This window comes from Dasypus novemcinctus, chromosome 28, assembly GCF_030445035.2.
Source record: "Dasypus novemcinctus isolate mDasNov1 chromosome 28, mDasNov1.1.hap2, whole genome shotgun sequence".
Classification (NCBI taxonomy): Eukaryota; Metazoa; Chordata; class Mammalia; order Cingulata; family Dasypodidae; genus Dasypus; species Dasypus novemcinctus.
Window position 1 is genome coordinate 43,752,620 of NC_080700.1, and position 19,749 is coordinate 43,772,368.

The window sequence follows — 19,749 nt, forward strand, 5'->3', positions numbered from 1 at the left end:
TCCTACAAGTGTTTTTAAAAATGATCACATTTTTTTCAATCACATACACATACAATGCAAGAGTTAATTAGACAGCTGATGCTAACACGTTGAAAATATGGTCTTTGATTTCTTAAAAGAAAATTCAGTTTAATACAAAGAAATTCAAGAAATTTTCAGGACCCTTGATTGGAAGCTTAAATGTTTGCTCTACTACTTTGGTGTACAAAATGGCTCAAGTAAGACTAAGAAAGAAGAGCCTTCCCTTTCCCAATGAAGACATGATCCAAGAAGTAGGTGAAACAGGCCTTCTACAGCAAAGAGCCGGCCCTTACGGTGTTATAAATACAGGACTCCTTAGACCAGCAATCAGCCAAGTTCAAAAAAACCTTAGCCAATGGTACTAAAACATATTTAGAGTAGCATTTATGAATATAAGTATAATAAAGTTTTTTTTACCTTCTATAAACAATCATCTTTGAAATGCTAAATGTGGGTTCCAACTTGTGGTTCTTCTCTAGTGTGAGAAGTGAGAGGCTGCAGGTGTACATGGATGATCTACTGATTCACCTTCTCAGACCATTCTTTGGAAGCAGGTGGGTTTGGCTTGATTGTAGGAGAACCTGGTGTCCGGTTTGCAGACTTCTCCATGGGCCTCCGCAAACTGGACTGCTTTCTCCAAGTGGAGGGTCTCTTCCATGCGCTGGCCCCCTGGGAGATCGTTGACACTCAAATGCTTGATGACTCCGTTGGGGTCAGTTATGAAGAGACCTTCTCATAGCACCACGGTCTCGGGAAATTTGTTTAGTTGTCTGACAAGCGTGCCATGTTCACGGGGACAAGCTGCACTTCTTCCCTGGTGCATTTATCCAGGCAAGATGGCCCAAGTGGGATCCACCTGAACAGCAGCGATTTCCCAGCCCACCTCCTGGGATTCACTGGCTTTGCCACTAAAAGCAGCAGTTTCTGTAGGACACACAAAGGTGAAATCCAAGGATGGAAGAAAAGCACCCAACATTTCCCCTTGAAGTCATCGAGACGTTGTTCCGTGAACTCTCTGCTGACGATGGAGGGGGCATGCTGGTGACGGCAGGAGCACAGTAGGAGGAACTGGTGCTGCAGGCAAAGTTTGCTTGGCCAGAACCAGACCATGCTAGAGTTGCCAAGCACTTTCTTCCAGAAGCAGCAGGCCTAAGGGCGAAAACGCCCAAGGAATGGCGCTCACGTGTCGGGCAACCGAAGCCCGGGGCAGCCCTGCTCAGGGACAGTCGTCCTCAGTGCACGGCAGTGGCTAGTTAGACTTTTGATATTGTAGATATGAATATTCTCCAGAGTAAATCGACATGGGTAAGAGCTCTATCAGCAGACAAACATCCATGCTCCTAAATGTGCGTGGGAAAGCGAGTTCACTCTGGCAGGCGGCACACCAACGGAGCCCGGGCTGCGGGGGGCTGGCAGTGCCCAGTGTCAAAGCCCGAGGACATGGAGAGACAGCTCTGCTCTTCGGGAGAGTGTGATGCTAGTGGCTCAGGCCTAAGAGCCAAAGCTGAGCTGGAGTGTGCTAGAATCCACTGATTCAAAAATGGATCTGCCAGAAAATACACAAGATGGAGTGCTGGAAGCTCTGTTGGAAACTGTGATTGGCTAAGGGAGCGAGTGCTGTGCTTTCCAATATCCCCATCAAGACGGAATTCTCGGAGCCCGTGTGCACTGGGGCGTTCTTAGACTTTCACACTGGGCCAGACTTCCCCACTTCGGGCCGTTCTCTGGCTAAATGAAAACACTGGGGATTGAATGCTTCCCAGCTCCTTGGAAATTGTGATGTCACGTGCAGTTTGTGAATCATGAGGGAATCTCACTGGGCCGCACAAATCCATAGACGCACACCACAAACATGAAAAATACAGCAGAGCGGGCAGGGGAATGTTCACCTCTCCATTTTAACACTCCCTGTTTCATATATAAGGAATGTCTTTCTCTCTTTCAAAGTATTTTCTTCTAGAGAAACTTCATATTCTGACACACGTGTGCAGTCATGTATTTTTTGTAAATGGCCATTTGCCTCTGAGAAGAGTTCTGCCCTCATTTTTCGCTCCCACATGCCCTGGTTGGTTATGGTCCCATTTTGTGAGAGAGATAAGAGAGTAGTCACGTGACCTGCCCGGTTCTCTTGGCAAAGCTGTCGGCAGAGAGGAGCTTGGCATTGGGACCCTGAGGAGTTTCCTTTGCACCAGGTGGCTTCACCGTCTTTACCTCCAAAGCAGGGTTCTTGAGAAGTACTGAAACGGGGTTCGGCAGCACTTTAGACTGCTGTTGACTGTTATTCAGAGCCAAAATTAGAGCAAATACATTATGATGACTCGTGTTACATCAGAACTACCAACACTTAAAAACGTTTCATGAATCTAATCGGTAGAGGGGGAAAACGGGCTTTCATTTTTTAACCACCCTCACCATTTAAGAAAATAGAATACAAATTTCAAGCAAACAGACGGTGGTCTGCCTTGGTGAAAAGACGGCAAGTTTTGGTTCCAATAGGTCTGTGTTAAAATCTTGACTTCTCTCTTTACGATCTGAAAGTGTGCAATGGTTTAGAGCTCTTTGTACCCCAGAAAAGCATGTTCTTAAGCATAATTCATTCTCGGGTGTTGAACCCACTGAAAGCAGGACCTTTTGATGAGGTGTGGTCCACCGCAATCAGGATGTGTCTTAATCCTACTACTGGAGTCCTTTATAAACAGAATGAAATTCAGACTGATAGTGAGAATGCTAGAGGGAGGAGCCAGAAGCTGAACGCTAATGGACCAGGAAGAGAAAGGAGAGACTTGGAGACGCCATGTGTGTGACTTGCCATGTGATGAGCTAAAGACCAAGGATCGCCAGCAGCCAGCCCCAGGGCGTCACCTCACAGGGAGAAAGCACTGCCTTGATGAGGCCTTGATTTGGACTTTTTCCTAACCTCAAAATTGTGAGCAATCATATCCCATTGTTTGAGCATAACCATTGAATGGTATTTGCTTGAGCAGCCAAAGAAACTTAAACAGGGTCCCAGATAAAGTTACTTAACTATCTGACCCAGATTCTTTATCGGTAAACTGTGGTGAATTTCTTTCTTTTTCTTTCTTATTTTTACTTTGCAAAGTGATTTTATGCATAAGTCTAACTGGAGGAGAGGAGACATGGCCAGAGACCAAGCTAACATCCTGTTGATCCCGAGGCATAACAATTGGAGAATTAATTGATCGCAGCTCTGTTTATGGTTAACTGAACTTAGTGTTTATTTAGCTTGGGTATTTCAAAAAGAGAAAATGTTAAGTTTTGTAAATATAATGAACTTTCACAAGTTTTGCAATGCACACTGTAAAGTTAAGTTCGAGCAACACCCATTGAAGGCTTAACACCTGACTGTCAAAACCAAAGGTTCTCGGTATTTGGGGAGGAATCATTCCTTTGGGAATCTTACGCTAGCTCACCAAAAAAATGTACCTATATTCTTATATCCATAAAGGTTTGCATTGGATTTCAGGGGTTCACAGACCACTGCATTCCATGCAAGGAGCTCTCATAGCTCTGTGGCTCTGTTAGAAATCTCAGAATATGCTTATTAATAACTTGGGCATTTGGGGCTCTTGATTTTGATAATCATTGCCAAAGTTTGATTTTTCTAAGCTAACATATACAACAAATAACTCATTAAAAAAGAGCAGAGATCATAGGAGAAATAAGCTGCTCCAAAATGATGCTTGTTTGTGTACATCCTCGACAAAGACCTGGTAGGGAAAGTGGCCATTTGTGATGAGGGTGGTTCTGAGCTGACCTGGAGCAGCTCGCTCCATCTCACTTCTTCAAATGTTATCTTTCAACATCCAGCTATTTGTAAAGAAGAAGGGAAGATGGGTTAGGAATGGGATCGAGTCATGAAATAATGTGGATTCTGGAGATGTTACTTCCTGGTTGTTGGAGATAAAAGGCACTCACTGGGACACGGAGACTGATATGACCCCAGGCAGAGAAAGAATTTATTGAGAAGCTCTCCCAACAGAGGGGGTCTGAAGAACAGACTTCAGCCCACTCCTGGAAGGGGGGATTTGAATTTACACAGACCTTTCCCAGGCAGGGAAATGATAGTTGGTGGGAGGGGGTTGATGGTTCAAGTGAAGTGCAGGGACCAATGGGAGGCCCTAGAGGTGAGAATTTTCCCTGATAATGACTAGAGGATAGTGGGTTAGGGAGTTATGGTTTCTTGGAATGCTGCAGGAACAGATGTTTATTTGATCTGTAGGAATTAAAGGGTTTCTTTATTTCCCTCTGATATGCAGATAGGGAAGGTCTCCATTTCCCTTTACTCCCGTCTATGTGGTTTCTTTATTTAACCTGTGGGGAAGTGCCATGCTCTTAGGCACATAGGCTTATGAGGGATGGCGTTAGCCTTTCCCCAGTGCGTATCAGGGGAAACTGAGCTACAGCTTGTTAATTATTGCAAGCCTCTAACACTGATAGCTTTGTTGGTTAGTTGATCTTCAGAGAGTAGGAAAGTAGGTTTATAAATCTGCTTGCTGCTCAAGGCAGATTCTTAGATCTCCCCTGAAGAGCCCCCTGAAGCTTACCCTACGGGGTTATGCTCAACCATCATTCGTGCCCTTTGGGGTTGTTCTGACCAGATCACGACCTACCTGGGATTGGCTTCCTCGGTCAAGAATCTTGGGTGGGTTCTGCTGGGGGACTTGAAGGCACTTATGGAAGTCAGGACATGGAAACCTGCAATGATCTTGTAGAAAGTTACTTTCCTTCTGTAGACTTTCATTTTCTCATTATAAAAATAGCCAGACCAAGGCTTCATCGCCGCCGTAGTTTAGCCACTTGAGTGATTTCATCCACTTCAGCGAGTACCGAATGAGAGCTACTATCTGCCAGGCACTGCTCCAGGCTTGGGATAGGCCAGCCAACAGAATAACCCCAAACCGCTGTCTTTCTGCAGGGCACAGGGGTGCCTGGGTGGGGAAAAGCTTTCCAGGCCGAGAAGCCAGAGCCAAGGCCCTCGGGCTGGGGCGTGCCTGGCGTGGGGAAGGACCCAGGAGGCTGCTGGAGCCGCGGGCGTAGGTGGGGGTGGGCAGCAGGACAGGCACAGCTCCCGAAGCGTGACTGCACGATTGGGCTCGGGCTGGCCCAGGCCACCCAGGCCTCGTGCATGGACGGCCTCTCAGCACCCCACAGCCTGCTCTGTGCAGGGTAGGGGGTGCCCTGAGGAGCCCCAACAAGGGTGAAATCGTAGGTCATGGTGGCTTTGGTCCAACAGATGGGGAAGGAGCTCAAGGTCCACTAGAGAATGTCCTGGAGCCCCAGCCCCTGCTCCGCTCCCGAGAGCCCCGCTTCTCCATGAGGTCTGTTTGCTGGGTGCTGCCCTGGCTGTCAAAGCATCCACTCACCAGGTCACTGAGGGAGGGCACCAGGTGGCCCTTGGTCCCCGCCTCCCAGGGCTCTCGGCCCCAAGGCTGCTGGTCAACCCAGGGTGGCCGAGGTTCTCCCATGAGGCTTGGAAGCCGTGTCATCAGGGCTTTCCAGAGGAACAGAAACTGTGGGATACACACGTGAATGTCTGTGGGTTTATGTACTGGTCACATGGACCTGCTGGCCAGTCTGAGCTGCAAGGGCAGACACAAGTGGAAATTCCAGTAAAGGGGACATGGAAATCCTCAGTCCACTTCCCCAGGAAAAGCTGTCTTCAAGACCTCCAACTGCCTGCCCGAGAGATTACCCACATTGTTGAGGGAGCTCTCCTTTGTTGATTGTAGATGCAATCAACTAACTGTAGGTGCAGATCCCACCTATGACATACCTTCAGAGCAAGGCTTGACAAACTACTGGACATCATAACCTCGCCAAGGTAACACAGGAAACTAACTATCACAGTGACCCTCTTGACAGCTTCCCAGCAGGGACTGCACAAGTCACGGGCAGTGCAGGGGTACAGTGTGGGCTTCAGCGGGCGGGGAGGGGGTGAGCCTCCATATGCAAATCCACTTCACACTAACCGTCAGTTTAACAGCTGATGAGCCACACAACTCAGGCCAGTGCCTACCTTTTCTGGGTGTGTTAAAATGGGAATGAATATTACCTCATCCTTTCTCAAGTGCTTTGTGATGTAGTGCACTCAGCACACTGTCTGGCACATAGTAACCATTGAATGAATATATTTTTAAATCTTCTGAATTTTTGGCAACAGTACTGATTTACAATATTTTCTCGGAGGTACCTACAGAAACACATGTTGCGTATAAATTAGTACAGTGTTTATGCTTTTAAAAGTTTTTTATGGATAATTCAAGAGATTTAAAATATGTTTATCTCATTGTATGTATTTCTGCTTATTGCCCATACTATAGAAGTTTTTCAGAAGTGTGAACAGAGACATATGTACAAGAATGTTCATCACAGTATTTTTAATAATAGTGAAAAACTGATAGTGAAAAACTAAATGTTAAATGATATGTGTAGTGAGAATAATTATTGTATATGCAGAAACAGAATATTATGCAACCATTAAAAATAAGGTTTACAAAGAATATTCAGTGGCATGGAAAATTTGGAGTGCAAAATTATATATTCAGTAAGTTATCCAACTTTATAAAAAAACTTATCTGTTATATACAAATATTAAAAATATATATCAAAATATTAATAGTGGTTAGTTCTGGGTGGTGGGATTGCAACCAGACAGTTTGTTTCTTCTTTGACCTTTCTTTATTCTCTAAAATGAATGTGTACTATTTTTTGAAGCAGAAAAAAAAGCTGAACTTTATTTTTAAATGGTATGGTAAGTACGCACATCCTAATCAGACTGTGTGTCCAGAGTTTTATTTGGAAAATGGTTACAGTAAGTATAGGTCCACGACTTTCCAAGATTTTTTAATTGGAAATTTAAGAAAACTCAAATTATTTCCTGTGATAACTCTGAATGTGAAGGGATATATTAGTTTTTCTAACAGTGGCTGGAGCAACATACCAGAAATGGGTTGGCTTTTATAATGGGAATTTATTAGGTGAAAGTGCCCAAATCAAGGCATCACCAGAGATGCGGGCTCGCCAAGTTGCAGCTGTGGCGGTGTCATCTAAAGACTCTCTCCCAGCCCAGCTGCGGGCGACCAGGCACATGGCGCCAAGCACGTGGCAGCCAGGCACGTGGCAACCAGGCACGTGGCAGCCAGGCACGTGGAACCAGGCATGTGGTGCCAGGCACGTGGCAACTAGGCGTGTGGCAGCCAGGTACGTGGCAGCCAGGTGCATGGCAGCCAGGCACGTGGCACCAGGCACGTGGCAACCAGGCGTGTGGTGCCAGGCATGTGGCAACCAGGTGTGTGGCGGCCAGGTGCGTGGCAGCCGGGCGCATGGCAGGTTACCAGTGCCGGTCTGCTCGCCTCTCCCCTCTCCTCGGGGCCTCGTTGCTACTCTGCTTCCGGCTGCTGCACCTGAGGCTTACTGGCTCCCGGGTTCCTTCTCATGTCTCCATGGCTTTCTTTCTCTGTGTGTCTCTGCACATTTCTTCCGTTTATACAGCACTGCAGCAAACAGATTAAAACCCACCCTGAGCCCTGCACCCAATCAAAGGCCCTTAATTGAAGTGATAGAATAAAAACGTTCTAATCAAAAGGTCCCTCAACTGAGTCTAATCAGAAGGTCCCATCCACAGTGGGTCCACGTGTGCAGGAATGGGTTCACTTTAAGAACAGGATTTTCTGGGGCTCATGAAAGACAGGGGAAAATAAAAGTTTAAAGCAATGAAAGCGGGGTGATGCTTTCAGAATCCTCACGTACAGCTACCTCTCCTCCTGACTTCTGGGACGATATTTGCGTGGGGTTTCTCTTTGGGAACTAGCTCAGTGGCCTGGAGACTCATCCGGGCCAAGCATCAAATGTTTAGCTTTAGAGAAAGCAGCTTTCCTTGACCTGTCCACTTCTGCTCTCATGGAGACAGCTGTTGTGTCAGCGGGACAGCAGGCAATGCTAAAGGAAATTGCTTTATCAAGAAATGGCAGCACTTGGCAGGGATAATGAAAACGGGCAACTGTGTTTCATGTCGTATCCTTTATTTCTAGAGGACATTGCTTCTTCAACTCCAGTATGCCTGAGCCACCTGAGGACCTTGTTAAAATGTGATTGCCCTTCAGGAGGTCTGGGTGTTTCTGCAAGTTTCGGGGTGACCTGAGGGGCCACACTGTGTGTTGCTCCCCGGGAATGCTCTGCGTATCTCCTAGAAGACCAGGTGTCCCTTCAGCACCTCCCTAAGAGCACCACGGAGTGCTCTGGGCCTCAGTGCATCTGAACCACCCAGTGCTTTTTAAAAACACAGGGAGATGCCCACGTCGCACAGGCAGAGGTTTTGCTTTCAGAAAGGGCAGCCCTTTTCCACAAGCTCCCAGGTTCTCCGGAGGCACACCAAGGGTCCCGAGCCTCTGGCCTGGGCCCTCCTCTGCTCACTGGGCTTGGCGGCCTCAGCTGAAGGACGTTTCTGCCCCTCTTGGCAGTTCCCGTGTGCCTCTTGACTCAGGAGGCCCACGTGCTTGAAGCATTTTCTTGATTCCGGAATCTTCAGAACAACCCAGAGGCTCCTGATCCTGCTCACTAAATGGACATGCCCTGGGTCCACCAGCCGTCTGGAAAGTGTTTGTAGATTAATGTGGAGTCGGCGTTGTTTGGGACAGTCAACAGTCATTCTTAGTCTGGGGCACCATGCCACTGGGTTTGCTAGAATCTTCCAAAGGTTCTAAAGGTGGATTGTCTTTTAGAGACGGTAGTGATAAGTGCTAAAAACAACTCTATGGCCTCGTCATTGGTAAAATATCTGGGCAACAATTTAATGATTGCACAAAAGAAAACGGTTTACAAATGTAATGAATGTGTCATGATGATGGAGGAGAATGTTGCTATGGGGAAAGTAGTGGGGTGAGGGGGGGGTATATGGGGACCTCATATTTTTTTAATGTAATATTAAAAAAATGAATAAAAAAAAAAAAAGAAAATGGTTTAGACTCTGAGAGGCTATCATCTCTGAGCTCCAGTGAAAGGTAGATTAAAAGAAAAACACCAAAAATGTCAACTACCTTTAGTGGCAGAGAAACTTAGAGAGGAGGCATTTTCAGCTTCTCTCATCGTAAAAAGGAGGAGTAATGTAAAAACGAGAAGTACAAAACCATAGAAGGTATTTATTTAGGGATTGGGGCCAAATTAGAGTAAGATCTCATCGAGTAAGTTCATTTGTAAACGAACACTGTCCCAACCGGTCCCTAGGCCAGCATGGCTTGACTGACAAAGGCGCTTATGGACGGCGTCTTCGGTCACGCTGGCCACTTAGGAGGGACAGTGGAGAGTTTCAATCGTCAGCCTGGCCTGTGGGCTCCACCGTCGGCAGAAGCTGTGGTTAGAGAACCAGACAACGTGCGTCGAGGAGCAAGGAGCAGAGGCCACGGAGCCTCCCGGGGTTGGCGAAATGAGGAGCCCAGCCGGGGTCTGTGTTTAATGTGGAATGGAAATGCGGTCAGACAGTTCTTTTAAAGAAAAACAAACAAACTTGACTTTGGGATTGTTTAATAATGGTACTGAAGGGGGTCTCCATGTGGTGCTTCTTTTCCGTTCGCTACCTCGGTACCTTGAAGGCGGGTTCAAGGCTCTTGGGAAGGGCTGGACGTTTCCTTGGCTATAGGCCGATGGGCCACACACCCCGGGCTCAGCCCAGTAGGAGGCGGCCTCTCTCTGGAAGGGGAGATGAGTGATGCTGCAAGTGCCCCTCATTTGCTCCTGTGATTTGCTTTGTAGTTTTGTCCCCAAGGGAACGTGGCCATCTGGGAGGGCAGAAGGGGAGTGGGCCAAAGAGAGCGGCCTTCCCCACCTTTTCATCCGCCCAACATGCTTCCCTCTTCTACTCAGTGTGGGTCTTTGATTTTTCACTGTGATTTATGTCACAGCAGGGCCTCGTCTGTAAATTCCTGGGTCCCCAGAGAACGCCATCCCACGCTCGCCTTCCTTTGACTACGAAGGCGCCATTTTTGAGCCCATGAGCTTTGAGGGACATGGCCTTGAGTCCACAGGCAGACTCGTGCCCGGCTCTGCCACAGCCCTGTGCGGGAGGGACGCTGGTGGCTTTGTGAGGTGAGGACGCAGCACTGCCCTGGGCATCTCTTCCCAGTCAACACCCAGACCATGTAAGTCCAAAGGGCCTCCCTGCTCCTTAGGCGTCCCCGAAGCTGCCAAGGAAACGGTGTCCTACAGAAGCCGACAGCCCTGACAAGACAGAACTGACGGCCTCCGTGCCGGGGAAGCGTCTCCTTCTGAGGTTGGTGTGGGAGCCCCTGAGACCCGAGCAGGAGGAAGAGCTGCAGAGGGAGGGGAGTGTGCAAACATCTAGAGGCCCTAGAAGCCAGAGATTGGATGTGAATACAGCGAGAGGCCGTTAGGCTGTGGGAAACTGGAGGGACGAAAGGGGAAGGGGAGAGAAGGGCGCAGAGGTCTCAGATTTCAGTCCAGCTCTGGCCGTTTTCCGAATGCCACGTGGGGCACACACGTGAGTTCAGCTTTGGGCAGTTTAAAGGTGAAACCAGAGGCGTCTGGGACACTCCTAGCGGAGCCTGCCCTGGGGAGGCCTCTCTAGAGGCTCTAGAGGGGGCTGATCCCCTCCCAGGGCAGTGTCCCAGGCACGGGTGCTGGGCCTGCTGCTTCCGCCGCCCGCCCCCAGTTCCGCGCTGCGCGCAGCTGACCTGCGCCAGGCGCGTCCTGCCCGCCCACAGCCGAAGTTTACTCCAGCTGTCTAGACTTCTGGGTGCAGTGGGTGACATATTCATCTGTAGACTTAGGTTCACTGAAGGCAAGGTCAACGATCGCCCACAGAGCGCGGGGCGCCCCACCTCCCGGGCTGACCGCTCGAGCTCCTGCCCGAGGCTGCTCCTCTCGCGCTGGACACTGCAGGTCAGCGGGCAGCGTGCCGGGCGCTCTCTTCAGTCAAGGAAATGGAATGCAGAGCTCGGCTCCCGCGCCTGGTGCCCTGTACAGAGCTAACGCGCCAATGTTCTGGTGTAATTAGTCCACACAGAGTTTCAGAAAATGACAAACCAAAAATCCCTGATTATGGAAAATTTCAAACACAGGCAAGAGATGATAGAGTCTCTTCTCTCTCATCTACCCATTCTCCCGTTTCAACAATTATCCCCAAATCTCGTGGCTCTTCCTTTGTTTCTTCTGCTCCTCTCGCTCATGACTTTTTTTCGGCATTATTTTAAATCCTATCTCAAATGTCCTGTCATTTTGCTGGAAATATTTCAGAAGGCGTCTCTAACTAACAGCACTTCTTGCTTTCATATGACCAACATAACAGCATCACACCCAACAAAATGGCCAGTTAACATAATTTTTTATCCAAATTCCCCCAACTGCCTCAAGATGCCTTTTTATAATTACTAGATTGGAGTTCGGATCCAAACAATTCCTATATTGCTTATGGTTGTTACATCTGATAGAAAGACCTAAACTTTTTTCCTTTTTCCCAACTCTGGAAGCCGTGGTTCTCTTCTGCTCATGGTGGGTTTTATCGGCACCGTTGGCCCCTCCACTGGCTGCCGATTCCAACACCAGTCGCTTACTGGACTCCGTAGTAATTTATCTCACGAATAACGTATCCAGGAGAGCTTTCTAAAAAGCACAAGCCAATTCCCGCTATGGGCGCTCCAGCTCACGGCGAAGCACAGACTCCGTTTTGTTCGCAGGCCAAGGGGCTATTGGAGGTGACCCGCAGCACTCACAGCTGCTCGGAACCTTAGACGACATTTATTCCAGTGGAGAGATTATTCCAATGCTGAATCTATCCCTGCATCAAACAGAATCAGTGACTAAGCCATGAAGAGCTTCATGACTTTAAGCATCTTTAAGGGTAAAAATGCGGCGCCTGTCCGGTGGCACCTGCAGTGGGGACCAAGTGGATCCTGATTTAGATTCCGAAGGCGGATTTAGGGGTCAAGCCGCGCATATTTAATATAGATCACTCCGTAAAGAGATGGATTAAGTATTTGTTTTCCATTATTTTTGCATTCTACTGTTTCTTCATGATCCATCACAGATGCACAGAATCACGGAATTCTTTCTTCTAACATTTGCTTCATTATTTCCCTGCATAGGCCATGGCTTCTGCCACTTCTGTTTAAACAAATGGGAAGTCTTTACAAAATTCCTGATAATAGAAATATAATACGGTGGAAACATGATTTTAAGCTTATGTATTATAAACATTCCTAAATCACTTATCTGATAAGTAACCCAGTAAAATAAACCACATTTTTCTTGTGTATTTTAGATTATCAAGAGGGCAAAAATGTATACAAGTACTAAATGATTAAAGAGCCATTTTCTTTTGTGTTGCGATTGATTCAGAAACAATTCAGCTGTTTCGAAACAGACATTTGTCTGAAAACGTATGTGGAAACTGACTGTTCAAAAAGCTTTTCTTCACACTTGTTTCTCTATTAATTCTTCCTCCTGTCTGCTGGCCTTGGCTCTCATTGTCACGAACTCTCAGTAGATTAACGTCACTTAACCACATTTGACTGAACCCAGCTGAATATTTCCCCTAAGGATTCACATATGAACAAAGACACTAATGTAATTGGAGACGGAAATGTCCTTAGATTACAAAACCGATGTGCATCTGTCTGGTATAAGTTTAACCCTTGGGCCCAATTAAAAGTGTTTCTCTAAGCCCCACTTCCTGCGTGTCCCCAGATGCCAGGGGACGCTAATCAGTTAACTCCCTGCAAACGTGCCTGTGAGTAAACACGCAGCTTGGTTCCCTTGCATCCGGCTGACACCTTGGCCAGCCGAGTGCACATGTCTGCAGACACTGGCTCCAAACGTCTCGTTTGCCATGACCTTCAATTCAGCCCACCTTAGCAGGTGCCCAGCCTGCGCGCGCCGCGTTGAGAAGGGGGCGGGCTGCTCCTCAGCCTGGTGGGAACCCCACTGCACCCTGGCGGGGTATTTAAACTCCCAGGGCCTCAGGGTGCCCGCCTGTGCATGGACATAGTAACGGCCACCCTCAGCTGCGTGGGGAGCGGTGGTGAAATGTCACAGCCTGCCACAGGGCACAGGCGCACAGGCTCCTCGGGTGACCGCTTCACCATCGTCGTCTGCTCGGTGCAGCGGGCACTCTCGAGCTGGGCACTGTGTTAGATGCTGGGCATCGAAAGACGAACGAGGCAGAATCTTTGGGCTCTAGAAGCTTCGTCCATCGGGGAAGACAGTGGGTGCTTTAATACCATGCGGTGAGTGACAGAATAAAGGACACATGTCCGAGGCATTTGCGGCCAGCGGGCAGTACCTGAGCGAGGACGAGCTGCCGAGGACAGGGCTGGGGGCGGCTCCAGAGGAGGGGCAGCCAAGCGCGGCCGGCCAGCCCAGTGAGGGCGAAGGGTGAGGCCCCAGGCGAGGCCAGCACGGGCTTCGGGGGAGAGCAGAGGGCGGACATTTGGATGTCGGTTTCCTTAAGAAGTCCCACATCCCAACAGGCTCCTCAAGGGGGGAGAAATTGAGCCGACCTTGGAGTGTGGATAGCATCGTGAGAGACAGGAAAGGAAGCGGTGCCGCTGTGGGCGAGCCTGGGGGAGGGAAGGACTCGACGGAAGGAGGGTGGAAGCCCGTCAGCCAATCGGAAAGGGAAGTCGGTGCTGGCTTTGTTTTTTAAAGATTTATTTATTCTTATTTATTTCTCTCTCTATCCCCCCAGTTGTCTGCTCTCTGTGTCCATTTGCTGTATGTTTTTCTGTGTCTGCTTGTATTCTTGTCAGTGGCACCAGGAGTCTGTGTCTCTTTTTGTTGCGGCATCTTGCTGCATCAGCTCTCCATGTGTGCAAGGCCACACCCGGACAGGCTGTGCTTTTTTCATGCAGGGCAGCTCTCCTCATGGGGCGCACTCCTTGCACGTGGGGCTCTCCTACATGGCGGACACCCCTACATGGCACTCCTTGCGTGCATCAGCACTGCACATGGGCCAGCTCCACACGGGTCAGGAGTCCCTGGGTTTGAACCCTGGACCTCCTATGTGGTAGGCGGACGCTCCATCGGTGGAGCCACACCCGCTTCCGTGGTGCTGTGTTTTTAAGGACTCTGGCTGGAGGGCTTGGGTTTATTTCCCAGGTCAGCAACAGGACTTGTGGCCGTCCCATCACAAAGCTCCCCTGCCCAGCAGCCCGTCCAGAGGAGGACCGGGACAGAAGGCATGGAGAGGGAGGGACGGAGCAGGGGCAGCTGGCGAGGGGAGTCGGCGGGGGGGGTGGGCAGCGGTGGAGGCTTGGGGAGGCACTGCGATGTCTCAGCGGGTTATCATGAAAGGGTGACAGTGACGCTGTCAGGGTGGGGGGCTGGGTGGGAGGTGGGAGCTGAGGGTGATGCCGGCCGGCCCACGGATGGCACTTAGAGGCAAGAACGGAGGTCGGAAGACGGGGCTGGGCACCGCGACGGCTGCAGGAGGGAAGTGCCGTCGAGGGCCGTGTCGCTGAGGGATGCACGGCGGACGCTCATGTCTTCCTCTGCGCTCCACTCGCTCGTCTGTGTCCCTGCGCAGGGCCAGCCGCCAACGCTGCGGACAGGAGGCGCGAGACAGTGCCCCCTTGAAGGACTCGCATGGCACGCGCTGGCCCCTGGAGGCACCCTGAACACCTCCTGCCCTGCTGCCGCCTCAGCGTCCTGCCCTGTAGACATCAGTGGCCCCTGTAGCTGCAGGATCAGCTGCTCCAGGTTTGCTGGGAATTAAAGACCCACGGAAGGGAATATGGGGTTGCACTGCCTTGTTGTTTTAAGACGTTTGCTCCTTTTATATATAAAACAGATAGCAAGGATATTTGCCATGGCAAAAATCTCGTTTTCCAGGCAGCACTCACATTCAAACTGCATTTCCAAGTAAGCAGAGCCCAGAGCACCCTGCCCCGGCAATTGGCTGCTGAGGACACCCGGCTGGGGGTCCCGCCGGCAGGTGCGGCTGCCTGAAGAGCTTTGGGGGGACAGCTTTGGGCTCCAGCGTCCCCGAGGGCCGACCTGCCTGTGAGAAGGCTCTGGGCCTCCTGTGGGCTGCGTCTGCACATGGATCTTCTCCTCGCAGCAGCTGGTCAATAGCTTATGCCTGGAACTCTGAGGTCACTGCTGGCCAGCGAGCTCCGGCCCTCGGTGTCTGGTCTCTAACTCCTGCCTGCGTGACCGGCCGTCTAGATTCCGTGTCCTCAGCGCCCAGGGGCTCGCCTGCAAGCCAGCAGCCTCGAGAGACAGGAACACAGTGATGCTGGGGCTCTAGGAAGGCGCTTCTGGAGGCTTCCGCGGCGGGTCACCGCTCGCCCACGGGCCTTCATCTGGTTCATGCGCACGCCTGGGGCTGCCCGCTCCCAGGAAGGGTCTGTGTGCTTCGCCGAGTGGTCAGAATCATCTCTTGAACGGCTTCTGGAAGCTCCCGTCCCCTAAGGGTGCTTCCTGTGGCCGGGAAGAGCTGGCCAGCTCCGGGGACGCTGACCGTACTGTATTCTAGGTGGAGGCTCCTGAGCACGGTGCAGGCGGAAGGCAGCAGAAAGTACCCTGCCCTCAGCCCGGGGCCGAGGCGTGGTCCTTACGCAGAGTCCTCACTGGTTTGGGTGCAGGCACAGCACCTGCCGTGGAGGGGCGCATCTTGTCAGGGCCTTGGAGGTGAAGACTGGTGCTTCCATCCCCTTCATGTCAGCCCCATCCCCTGGTGCGCGGCACGTGAAGACACGTTGTTGCCGGCTGTCGGCTGAATTTTTAGCCTGTGGGTACTTTGTAAGGGCTGTGGATGACAGAAGCAGCTTAAATTTTGTTTGGGTTAGTTTTGCTGTGTAACAAAGCACCCCGCCACTCTTTGGGAGAGAAGTTTCATAAAGCAGCCCCGGGCCTGGCTTGTCTCTGCTCCCCCATGTCCCGGGCCTCAGCTGGGTAGACCAGGACGCCCGAGGATGGCTTGCGGTGGAGCTGGAGTGTCTGCGGCTATGGCCACTCACGCTTGGTGCCTGGGCTGGGACGACGCGAAGCTGGGCTCCCCGGGGACCCGCCCTGCAGCTCCTCACGTGGCCTCTCCGGGTGGCCTGCGCTTCCTCCCAGCATGGCGGCCGCGCAGTCGTCAGACTTCTCGCTCGGAGGCGCCGAGCAAGGGCGAGTGCTCCAGGAGGCAGGCGGGGGCTGCGGGCCCTTTACTCTGCCGCCATGAGGAGGCCCAGGGGGCCAGGGACAGCAGGAGTGGAGGCTGGCCCTGAGGGGGCAGGGGTCTGGCTCTTGGGGGTGTGGGGGCCACCCCTGGGGTGAGGGGTTCTGGCTCTGGGAGGTGGTGGGGCCCACCCCTGGGAAGGGGTGGGGGCTGCCCCGGGGTGTGGGGGCTGCCCCTGGGAGGGGGTCAGGCTGTGGGCAGGGGGCCCAGCTCCTGAGCCAGCTCAGTGCGCCGCCTCCTGGCCCCGCTTGGCGTCCAGCGGGTCCGTCTGCCGCTGGCAAAGCCCCTCCCCGGGGAGAGCGGCCCAGGCCCGTCCCTGTGGGGCAGCGTGACCCGAGCCGGATCTCGGCTTCTCCCTCTGTCTTCGCCCTGCGTCTGGCCAGGGAGGCAGCTGCCCGCGGGCTGGAAACACCCTCCCAGGTCCCTCCCGGCTGGGCCTCCCCGGGCTGCCGTGAGCTGAGACCCCGCCGCCGGCTCCTGGAGCGTTGGGGTGCAGACGCTCTCATCCCAGGACTGGTGTCCCGTGAGGGAACGCCATCCTTGTCACCTTTAAAGAGGCTGTTTATGTTTTCAGGATAGTCCAAGATGAAAGGGGGGAGATGGACTCTAGAGGATGAGTGAGAAAGAGAGAGATATGGGGAAGGGAAGTGGGAGAGAAAAACGGGAGAATGAAAGGCCCATGGGAGAAGATTCAAGGCTGAAGTCCATGGGAGAAGACGCCAGTTCACAGTTGACTCCATCACGAATGAAACAGTCGATTCCCATCGGCCCAAGTGAGAGGAGCAACTGTGCCACAATCTCAAGCGGCAGCAGCCCTTCCAGGAACCCTTTAGAGAGCTCTGAACACTTCACCCCGCGCCCAGCTCCGTTCCCAGGCCCCCACCCTCCTCCAGCACTTCCCGAGCTGGATAATCAGGCCTGTCCCGCAAAGCCGACTTCCCAACACACAGTACCGGCCACGCTTCGGAGCTCTGCTGGGAGAAGCTGTGGGTGTCAGGTGAGGGCCTCGGCCCCGCAGGCCGGGAGGCAGCGAATTCACCCTTGCAGCCTGCTGCCCGCACATCTCCGTGCCCCCACCCCTGCAGCCTGCTGCCCGTACGTCTCTGCACCCCCACCCCTTCAGCCTGCTGCCCGCATCTCTCCGCTCCCCCACCCCTGCAGCCTGCTGCCCGCACGCCTGAACGCACACGTGAGTTCTTGGCTGCGTGTTGGCTCCAGCCCGGGTATCAGCCCTTAGGCACCTTTGCAAGCCTGAGCCTCCCCACGGGATTTACCACCAACGAAGACCCAGGGAAACACGGAGCACCCACACAGAGCCAGGAAAAAGAGTCCCATCTCACATTTTAAAAAGCATCTAGAAAACTGCTGGTGGGTGAGTGGCGAGCGCCCAGACAGCCTTTGGTTCCCATGGAAACACGCACGCTTCTGTCCTCGTTGCTCGGCCTTGCGCCTCCTGAGGAGTCATCCTGCAACCTGGACGTCCAGCCCAGCTCTGCCTGCGGGGCCCGGCCAGGTGGTGCAGAGCGCAGGGGGCGCGCTGCGGGCCAAGTCGCTGCCCGGGAGAGGGCGTGGAGGGCAGCTGGGCGCGGCACCGGCAGGCGCAGGGGCTGGGAGCGGCGTGGGTGCTGGGCCCTGCGCCCTGGGGTGGGGGCTGCCCAGAGGACCCGCTTCATGTGGCCTGGACAGGGCACGCCCGCGGCTGCCCCCATGAGGCGTGCGAAAGGCCAGTGCCCACGTTTAAGTGTGCAGGTGAGGGCCGGTGGCCCTGCTCCCTGGAGGCTGGCCCGGGGCCAGGGGACCCCTGCTTTCCATGTGCTCGGGTCGTGGGCATTCGCCCTTGAGCACAGACGGGCTCCGACGACCTCCTGCTGCAGTTTCCACCGAAGTTTCCAGCTCCTGGGCGGATAGGGTGTTTTTGTAAAGTGCATTTTAGATTTAAACAATATGAATTTATTAATTCCCCAGGTTTCAAAGGCTCTCCCCTAAGGCCTCTGGGCAGCCCAGCCTGACAGAAAGCCCAGAAAAGTAAGGGACTGGAGAGGTGCGGGTGGACCGGCAGGCGTGCGCGTCCTGCGGTGACAGGGCCCCCGGCCCGCCTGGCCTCTGCCCGGCCGAGCCCCCCGTGCAGCACCGCCGGGGTCCCAGCGGGAGGCAGCCTTCGCCCTCAGCCCCGAGCCGCAGGTGGGCCCAGGTGTCCCGGAGGCGCCCACGGCATCAGAGGGGCGGCCACGGGGGCCAGGGTGCACGTGCCAGACCCGAGGAGGGCCACTTCTGGTGATGCCCAGGTCCCCGTGGTTCTGTACACCCTTCTGGAACGTGGCCGCTCCTCCCAGCAGGCCCCCTTGACCCTGGCCTTCTGGCCGGCTTTGACCGGGAGGTGGAGGCAGCCGGCGTCCTAAGGCCCGACCGCGGGCGCCTTGGCGCATCCACTCTCCTGGCACCCCCGCTGCCTCCAGACGAAGAGCTCCGGCGCCGCGCTGGGGCAGCCACGTGAAGGAGACGGCCCTGGAGAGCGGGCGGCCATGACAAGAGAGGCCTTGGCGGGCGAAGGGCGTGAGGACAGGTGCACGGGGCACGGCCGGGTGCTCCAGGTGAATTCCACACGCACACGCACGGGGTATTGCGCCTTCTACATGCCAGGCCACTCTCAATACCAACTTTTAAATCCAGTGATGATTCGGTCAAACTAGCGTTGCTCTGAAATTGGTCTCTTTCCTAATATGCACAGTGCACTAAAATCCAGCATTTTTGAAACATACAGAAGGTCCCGGTGTTACAGGTAAATTTTTCTTTCTAGCCCCATGGAGGTTGAAAGGAAGCTTTGTTCAGTAGCAGGCACACTTAAGCCTTTGCCTCTTGATTGTTATGTGGTCTGGACAGATGACAGGGCTTAATCTTGAAGCAAAGATGTTTTTCATGTTCTGAAGAAGAGAATTGACTGTTTTTTTTTCACTCTGAAATCTGGCTCACGTTCACAAACACAGCATGAAATGAGGCAGGTTCTTTATAAGATAGAATTTTGATAGATGCTGGATTGCGTCCATGCCATATTGTGCCCACTTCTTTTAGAAACAATGTTGCATTATGTTTATTTGGATAAACTATGATTTGACAAATGATTTAAATAAAATATTTGCTTCACTTAAAAAAAAAAAAAGAGAGCGGCCTGGGAGCAGGGGCCCGGTCCCCCAGCTGAGTGGCGCCCGGCCCACACACAGGGCTTAGAGGCCGAAATGACGTTTCTTTCAAGCTGCTGGGTTTGGGGACAGATGTGCAACAACAGAAAGCAGATGCACACGGACCTGAGTTCCAATCCACCGGCGCTTGCTGCTTGAGTGGCTGGTGGATTGTTTAACCGCCCCACAGGCAGCGAGCGACAGTGATGCCAACGGCCGGCTTTGCTGGGGACGCGCTCCGGGGCTTCTTCCCAGCGCGGCCTCCTCCCCTTACTTGGAACTGCCCACAGTCCCGTGGCAAGGCCGGCCCGGGCGGCCATGCCGCACAAGTGGCCTCCCTCGGCCCTCGGCCCAGCCGAC

At 52.6% G+C, this 19,749-nt stretch overlaps 1 pseudogene; it reads right to left on the reverse strand.

Annotated features, from left to right (window-relative positions):
* Nucleotides 1–537: 537 nt before the first annotated feature.
* On the reverse strand, nt 538–13,136 carry LOC111764782 (thioredoxin-dependent peroxide reductase, mitochondrial pseudogene; annotated as a pseudogene).
* Nucleotides 13,137–19,749: the final 6,613 nt, after the last annotated feature.